We start from the raw sequence: 8,818 nt of genomic DNA, 5'->3' as shown, positions 1-8,818 counted from the left end.
CTTCCTGGATTCCCATATTGAATGTAATTCCCAGCCTCCCATATAGTTAGGTGTGACCATGAGACTGGTTTTAGCCAATGGTGTGTGAGTAGAAGTGATGTCAGTTTTCAAGCTAAGGCTCTCTTCTGCTGCTGGCTTTGTGCAGATGACTGCAAGACCCTGATGGTTGCTGGAGGCACATGTTGGAATGAGCCTTAATCCCTGAATTACAATGTGGAGGAAAGCCATTATGAAATGGGAATACCTCTTTATTGCATAGGTAAGATATGAATTTCTATTATGTTTGAACTGCTGTATTCTTGGGTCTATTTCTTATAGGAGCCAGCATTACTTACAACTGATACATTTCCTAAAGCCCTTCCTCATTACTCTGGTCTCTCCCTGTGGTGGTGGGTGTGGAAGCACTTGGTAAACTAGAAAGTGCTCCACACATGTGAAGTCTGACTGTGATCAATGCTTTACTAATGTTTCAACACACAGCTGAGCCTAGATCAGCTGTACGGAGGTGACAGAGACTGATGCTAATAACCAGTGACATCTGGAGGGGAACTGATGGCTTGGACATCAATTTTTATATCCTTTATTCTTTTTAATCCTCACCACAACCTTGAGTGACAGGGGCCTAACATTACCCCCATTTTAAGAATGGCAAAAGGGAGGTTGCCAAACTTGTTCAGGGCCTCATGGTTGGTCAGGTCCTTACACTTGACCTCCTTCCCCTCATTGTTCTGGGAGGAAACAATGAGGAACCTTCTTAGCTCCAGTCCACTTTGCACAAATCAGGCTCCAAAGACCCCTTGGTGGGTGGGGAGATAGAGAAATAGGTTGTACCCAAGGCTGCTGGTGGGTGGTGGAATGATTTGTAAGGAGTATTTAAAATTCCAGGCCCTAATCAAAACCATGTACTCCAGAAATCCATTCTTGAAGGTAAGGTATGGGGTTCTGCTTCATGGTAGATATCTTTATGATGGTTACCAAGGAATCCTCCCATTCGTGTATGCTATTGTGTATGGTTGAATTAGTCTCCCCATAGAATATCAGGTAGTTGGAGTTCTGGCCCCCAGTACCCCAAAACTTGGCCTTCTTGGAGATCGTGTTTTTACAGAGGTAATCTGGTAAAATGAAGCTATTAGGATGGGTCCTGATTCCTGGTGCCCTTGTAAGGAAGGGAAATTTGGACACAGAATAGGGGCAGTCAAGAAGGGAACTTGTGTGGAATGATGGGGGATGAGGACAGAGATCAGGGTGATGATTATAAGCATAATGACCACCAAAGATTGCCAGCAAAACACCGAGAACCAGAAGACAGTGGGAACCAGCCCTGCTGACACCTTGATCTTGAACTTCCAGCCTCAGAACCATGAGCATGAATTCTGTTGATTAAACCATCTACTTTGTGGGACTTTGTTGAAGCAGTTCTAGCAAACTAATACAACACTGCACTCTTCCTATCAAGAGGTGGAGTCCATTTATCCCCCCCTTGAATCTGGGCTGGCTTTGTGACTTTCTTTAGCCAATAGAGTGAGGTAGAAATAATGAAATGGTACTTCTGGGTCGAGGTCTTTAAGAGGCCTGGCTGCTTCCATCTCAGCCCAGAGAGAAAGCAGCCTACCGTGTTGTAAGGCCATTCTACAGGAGAGGTCCCATGGAGAGAGAAACCATTTGGATTGTTCCAGACCCAGCCAGGCTTCCAGCTGATGTCCCTAACCAACAGCACACGCAGCAGAAGAACTGTCTAGCTGAGCCCAGTGAATCCAAAGAGTCGAGAAATCAGAAATTGTTATTTTAAGCTACTAAGTTTTGAGGGTGGTGGTTATGCAGCAATAGGCAACTGAAAGGAACTTTGGCAAGTCTTCTAGCATCCCCTGCCACAGTAGTCCCCTACAGCCAGATGCCTCGGGTGCCATCCTTGCTACCGTCCTCCCCAGTGGATTCTGGGTACCGCCTGTTTCCTCACATTGCTCACTTCCTCAGAAAACTCTTCAGTGGTGGGTCTGGTTGCAGGGTCCTGGTGAAGCCAGCACCCCTGCCGCACCAGAAAGTGGGAAAGAGCATTTTGGCTTTGGAGGAGGAGGTGCAGGATTCGTGACATGGAAAATTCTCCAAACTCAGAAGGATGTTCAAAAGCTACTGGGCACCCCTGAAATGATGAAGGCTCTCCACAGGGCCAAGTATATCTATATTTTGTGAACTCTCTGTGTGCTTGGCACACAGCCTGGACCCATTCACCTTCTAATTGTAAACAGTGCCCTGACATCCACCCTTCCTCACTCCGCATCCCTGTGGTTGGAATGGACCGACTCCAGGGCTGGGCATGTGATTCAGGCCCAAACAATGATATGTGATCCAGGCCGAGCCAACTTGGTGTAACCTTGGCTTTTTTGCTGGGACAGTGAAAGAAATGAGGACCTGAAACTGTGAAGGTGGAACTTAGAGCCCCTGGCAGCCATCTTGCCACAGCAAGGAACAGAGACGAGAGAGACGGGGAAGGGAAGACTAAGTCTTGACGGTATTTTAAAAGCCTCTTGGTACCCAGATCAGGCAGACCATGGGCATCTTCTTTTATGTGAGCGTACATATGTCCTACTTGCTTACACCAAACCAATCTGAGTAGTTTTCCATCATTCGTCAAATCCGTATTAACGTTTTTATTTAATACAATGACTCTTTGGAGTAGCTATTATTTATTAATCTCATTTTACAGGTGAGGAAACTGAAGCACAGGGAGGCCACATAGAGGCCAAATTCAAACCCAGGAAATTAATTCTGAGAGCCACTCAGAAACCTTCCTCTTCCACAGTGACAGGGAAGGATTCACAGAGGAAGGTGTGACATTTAACCTGATCTTTAACTCTAAGGGGACACAGGGATTGGTCGGGAGGGAGCCGAAAGGTTTTCTAGGTAAAGGGACTAGCCTGGGCACTGACCAGGGCTTTTCTGCTGAGAAGAAACTTCACCTAAAATTCTCCATCTCCCTGCCTTGAAGCCTATCCTCACATGGGTTTCTCCTGCCCAGGAACATTAAACCCCACTTCTGTAGAGACACCTCTGCTCTCCAGGCCTCCACCCATGTGGACTTATGCTCTGCAGTGGGGCCTGGCAGGTCCCCTGTAGGGTCTAGGTTAGATGAGGCACCCTCCTCAGCCTGAAAGGCAGTTCAGGGCAAGGGCCTGGCTTCCCCCCAACACTTCCACCCCTTGGACTTGGTCTCTATGGACTCCAGGAGGCCCTGGAGATGCTCACAGGGTTAAACAGAATGAAATGGTACTAGACCAAGTGATCTTGCCCCTTAAAAGAGCACAGAGGAAAAACTGCACAAGGGACCAGAACAGTGCTTGCAGGATCTCAAATAGGGAGTAAGTAATTTCCAAATAACTATGATTTTTTAAAAGAAAATAAAAAGTGACCCTCACACCTATTTGCTTCGGTTTTTATTAAATCGAGGATGAGGCAGTGGGTACTACTGAAGGCTGTTCTCCAAAAGGCCAGTTCTGCTCCGTGGGCTACAAAGGGATGGGCAGTGGCGGTGTGAGCGCCCCCTGCCACCTGCCCCCCACCCCCCAACCCCGGCTGTCTAGAGTTGGAGACTGAGGCATGAAGGTCTCAGAGGCATGGTGGCAGGCGGCTGGAGCCGTGGAGGCATCGGTATGGGGGAGAAAATGAGATTGGTGGCAGCCCCTGGGGACGAGCCCTCTGTTCCCAACTGAGATCCAGTGTCGGGTCTGCGCAAGTGAAGGCAGCTCCAGCAGGAGAGATGGACGGCTCTTCCCTCCAAAAGCAGGGTTCTGAACTCCGCGGGTAAACCGAGGCCCGAGCTCTGGCTCTGCGGGTAGTCTCGCAGGCAGCCTCGGCCCGAGTTACGCCCAGCACCGGGTGGGCCGGGCCGGGCTGGCTGCTGTTCTTTTGGGGCCTGAGTGGGGACGTTTGGCACCCGGCTAGAGAAGGGGTGTCGGGCTCAGGTGCTGAGCGCGGGGCCGGACGCTAGGGAGGCCGGGGCCGGACGCTTAGGAGGCAGGGGCCGGCGGGTCTTAGCCTCCGGCGGCCCCAGCTTCCCCGCCCCCGGCGGGCCGGGCCAGGGAGGAGCTCGGCGCGTCCCCGCCCCGAGGCGGAGCGGGGTTGGGAGGGGGCCGGGCGCGGGCGGACCCGGCGGGGTGGGCCGGGGACGCGAGGCGGAGCGGGGCTCCACACAGGCCGCAGCGGCTGGCTCGGGCCCCTACGGTCCCGGCGGCGGCTGGAGGAGGAAGCCAGGCGACTGGAGGAGGAGGGGAGGCGGAGGAGGCCGAGGCTGGAGCGCCGCTTACCGTAGACTCACTTCCCCCGCTCAGCAGGGAAAGGTACCGCGCGCCCGCTCCCGGCCACCGGCCCCTCGGCCCCGAGCCCCCCAGCTTTCGCTCGCGCCGGCAGGGGCTGCGGCCGCCACGGGAGGGTGAGGGGCCCCGAGCGGCCCCGAGGGCTCCGGCGGCCGGGGGGCTGCGGCGGCCAGTGCGGCGCTCGGGCGGGAGGGCTGGGGTGTGCGGCAGCCGGCAGGAGGCTTGCGGAGAGCGGTGGGCGCCGCGCCCCCCTCGTTCGCGTCCGGGGAAGCGGTGGTCCGGCCGGGTGCGGTGATCCCCGGGCGGGGCTGCCGAGCTGGCCAGGCCAGCGCACGGCGGTGGAGGGCAGGCCGGACCCCCGGAGCTGCGTGCGGCAGGGGAGCGCCCGGGGCACCCGGCGGGCGCGCTCGGTGGGCGCAGACAAAGCCGGGCGCCGGCGCCCCGCGAGGACTCGGGCGGTCTATGGGGTGGGCGCTGGGGAGAGAAGAGAAGACGCCGGGGCGACGGCCGGGACACGGAGAGAGGCTTGGCCGCCCTCCCTCCGGCTGTCCGGGTGGTCTCAGGGAGGGGAGGGGAGGCGGGTAGGGTGGGGAGCAGCTCTTTCCGAAGGGCCAACTAGGGAGCCAGGCTGGAAAAGGGGTAGGCTATACTGAGCGCTCACTTTGGGGGGAGGGGCTGAGAGAGGCGGCTGCCTTGCGGCTGGGGCTCTGGTAGGGCAGGTGAGGGGCGCGTGTACCCCCTCAGAGCTAGCACTAGGAAGAGGCACAGCCCCGATGAGGTAAGTGCAGTGGCAGGCACCAATGGTGAGATGTACCCACAGGTAGTTTGCCGAACCTGCTGGTGGTGACATATCCCCTGCCCTCTGTGAGACGCAACCTTGATGTTCAGCAGGTGCCCCAGGGGTCGTTGGAGTGGACATGAATAGAGGGTTAGGTAGGCATGCGTCTGAAAGTGTGTGCGGGGAAGGCCCCGTGTTTGTGATCTGGCACTTCTGCCCCCCTTCCTTCTTGTGAGGGGCGGGGGAGGAAGCATCTCAGTTCCTGCCACAGACCCAGGCCGCCACTTGGGCTCCAAGGTGGTCTGCTCCCTGTCCCTCACTCTTGGATTACTTCCCTTCTCTCCAGTGTTAGAAGTGTCTTCTTTTTTCCTGGATAAGAACACTTCTTGACACCCTCCTTCCCCCAGTTATAGCCCCTCCTTTTTTTTTTTTCCCCCTTCATCCTTCATTTTTCCTCCCTTACACACCTACTTCTCCACCTCTCTTCACAGCAGAACTTCTCCAAAGAGCTGTCTGCACCTGCTGGAGCACATTCCTTTGCTTCTGTCCTAGCACTTCACAGAAATTGCCCCAGTCAAGGTTTCCAGGGATTTCCACGCCCCCACAAGCAGGTCTTCCTTGACCCCCCCCTTGGTTTTATTGATTTTTTCTCCTTTAGAATCATATCCTCTCTTGACTTCTGGTTTTCCTTCTCCTTCCCTGGCTATGCCTTCTTTAGGGATCTTTGGGGACAACTCCTTCACTCAACTCTAAATGTTGGAAGGTCCCAGGGCTTTGTCCTCAGCCCCTCCTCTGTCCTGACTCCCTACTATTTACCTATCCTCCCAGCTCTCATTCTTTCTTAGGATTTTTAAAATCAAGCAGTAGTTTACAAACACGCTGATTTTAAGTGTACATCATTTTCCTTCTCAGGATTTTAAGTAGCAAATTTTGTCACCGGCTCCAGCTTCTCTATCTAGCTGCCCATCTGTTGATTTGGGGTGTCCTGGATGTCTCATAGGTATGAAAACTTCATATGGATGACACAAAACCCCGCTGCACTCTCCAAAGGTGACCCTCTATGGGTCTTCCCATCTCTCTAAACAGCCCATAACCCACCCACCTTTAAAGACAGGAACAGGTGACACCAGCTCCTCCCTTTGCTTCCGTCCCCACATCTAGCCCAACATCACATTCTTTTGGCTTTTTCTGCAAGATCTATCTCAGGCCTGTTCTTCATGCTCTGACTCCACTGCTGTGACCCCAGGCTACTGCCCCAGGCCAAACCACCTTTTTTGTCTTGCCCCAGTGCTGTAGTAGCTGCTCTCTGCTTTCTCCAAATTCCCACTTGCCCACCTCTAATCTATTGTAATTGAGCAGCAAGAACGATTTAGAAAAATAGTGATTAGAAAATCACATTCCTCTAAAACCCTTGATAGCTCCCTATTGCACTAGGAATAAAATTTTAAAGCTTACAGATCAGACCCTCCATGATCTGGACACCATTGACTTCCTCCCGCCTTATCTTGACCACGTCCCCTTTGCATTTTTCCTGATAACCAGGTCTGAATCACTTCTGCCGCCTGAACACCAGCTCTTTCCTGCCCTGGGCCTTTGCTTGTGCCATTTTCTCTGCCTGGAATGTTCTTCTAGGGTTTTCTACTGGGTTGGCTCTCAACTTAAAGGTGTCTTCCCAGTCTTCGTAGAGGTGCCCTCCCCACTCCCCTGTAATGCATCATAGCACCTCGTTTCCTTTCTTCATTATATTTATCACAGTCCATAACTGTTTGTTGCAGTTGTCTATTTACTTTGTCCAGCTTCTCAAGGGCTGGACCTTGACTGAATGGCCTACGACTGAACCTGGAGCATCTAGCAGAGTTCCTGGCATGTAGCTGACTCTTGGGGAGTCTTGAGCCAGGTGGGAAGGTCAGGGCTGGGTTAGGCAGAAAGACATAGGTATTGCAGTCAGTGGACGAGCCCCTTCTTTAAACCTTAAGTGACCCTGAGGATTTTTATTTTCTGTCCACAAAAGAAGTTGTACAAATTGCTATAAGATCGGACAGGGCCAGTAGGATGTGAAACAGGAAGTGGGAAAGGTCCAGGCAAGCTCCAAAGCCAGGCCTGTATGCCTAGAGGGGGATTGGGTAGGTTTGGGGCATATGGAGTTGATGTGGATTGTGGTGGGTGGGGCATCAATGATTTCAATTGCTCTCTTTGGTGGAAATCCAGGCTGGGTCAGCAGAGAGCTCTGTGTGTGTGTGATCTAACTCAGGAGATGGGGGCGGTCTAGGCAGCCAGAGATTTATTCAGGCCTATCCCTTGGGTACCTGCTGGGTGCCCAACCCTGGGGGCAGGGAGTTGAAGGGGAGGAAGAGGCTGGGGCTTGGGGTCTTTTCTATAGACCCTTGTCTCTGCACCCATAGCTCTCCCTCTTTGTACAAAGGAGTCGGCTGAGAATCAAATTGTGTGACTGGTGCTCTCAGAATGGAGAGGTGAGAACCAGGGAACCTGAGCTCTGGGAGGGGCCCTGGATAGAGGGACTGGTGATGGACCAGTGGGATGCTGTGAGGGGAGCGCTGGAACTAGGGGCTGGGGGTTCAGACCTAGGGTCGGGCTAACATGCCTAGGAAGAAGCTGGAACAAGGGGAGTATCCTGTTGGGAGAAATCAAGCAGAGCACAGGAGGCTGGCCCAGGGCCCTGGTATACTCATTGGGTGCCAGGCAATTGTCTAAACACTTTGCAAATATTAACCCCTTTCATCCTCTTAACAGCTCTATAAGGTGGGTCTTATTCCCATTTTATAGATGGGAAGACCGAGGCACAGTCATATAACTCAGTAGAGATAGAATGAGGATTTGAACTCAGGGAACCTGGCTCCAGAATCCATGCCTTAATTAAGCCACTCCACTCTGCCACTTCTTCCATGCCTCTCACATCCGCACCAGCTGAAGGCTTCTTAACAAACAAGGGCTTTTCTGACTCCCAGAGGTTCCTGGCCTTGAGGCGGGGAGGTAGGCAAGTAGTCATACCGTCTAAGGTAGAAGTGGTCCTCACTCAGAGTGAGCAGCTGAGGTTCTCTGCTTCATGCCCCATTTTTTTCCAGGAGGGGCTCCAGGCCCAGGCCAAGTAGTTGGGTGTCATGGAGACTGTGATTTTGGGGTGCTGGGGAGGTCAAGTGCATAAACAGTTCCCTAAAAAAAAAAAAACAAACCAAAAAAACCCAAAAACCAGCTCCCTGCTTGGGATGCCATTAGAATGTCACCTCTCACTCTTAATCTCACAAACAAACTGAGGCTTGCTGGGGGTTGGGGGGTAGGGAGAGGGTGGTTGGGTTATGGACACTGGGCAGGGTATGTGCTATGATGAGTGTTGTAATGTGTAAGCCTGATGATTCACAGACCTGTACCCCTGGGGCAAATAATACATTATGTGTTAATAAAAATAATTAAAAAAAGAATGTCACCTCTCTGGGTTTAGCATTGTCCATTGGCCTCATCATCTGCCTTTGGAGAACTCAGGAGGTCAGGTAGGGGCTCTGCAGATAACCTGCTTTGGATTACTTCTAGAATGTTGCCAGGTGGAGCTTCAGACTTGGCCTTGGGTTTGAGCAGAGCTGGGGACACAGAGAAATGATACTTGAATAGAGCTTAATCCACATCACTACTCATCCTGTCCTTACCTCTTTTTGTCTGTCTGTCTGTAAAATGGAATGGGAGAAACTTTATCCTTGCCCTCCAGAGGTTGTGGAAG

At 52.7% G+C, this 8,818-nt stretch overlaps 1 protein-coding gene across 1 annotated transcript in view; it reads left to right on the top strand.

Annotated features, from left to right (window-relative positions):
* The first annotated feature begins 4,128 nt into the window (after positions 1 to 4,128).
* Positions 4,129 to 8,818, top strand: part of SMOX (spermine oxidase) — a 37,760-nt gene continuing 33,070 nt past the window's right edge. Inside the window, 1 exon segment of the mRNA XM_047745766.1 lies at positions 4,129 to 4,334. The gene's annotated coding sequence lies outside the window, so the exon portion shown is untranslated.

Source organism: Lutra lutra, chromosome 9, assembly GCF_902655055.1.
Source record: "Lutra lutra chromosome 9, mLutLut1.2, whole genome shotgun sequence".
NCBI classification, from domain to species: Eukaryota; Metazoa; Chordata; class Mammalia; order Carnivora; family Mustelidae; genus Lutra; species Lutra lutra.
The sequence above is the reverse complement of the archived record's forward strand: the minus strand, read 5'-3'. Positions and strand labels throughout refer to the sequence as shown.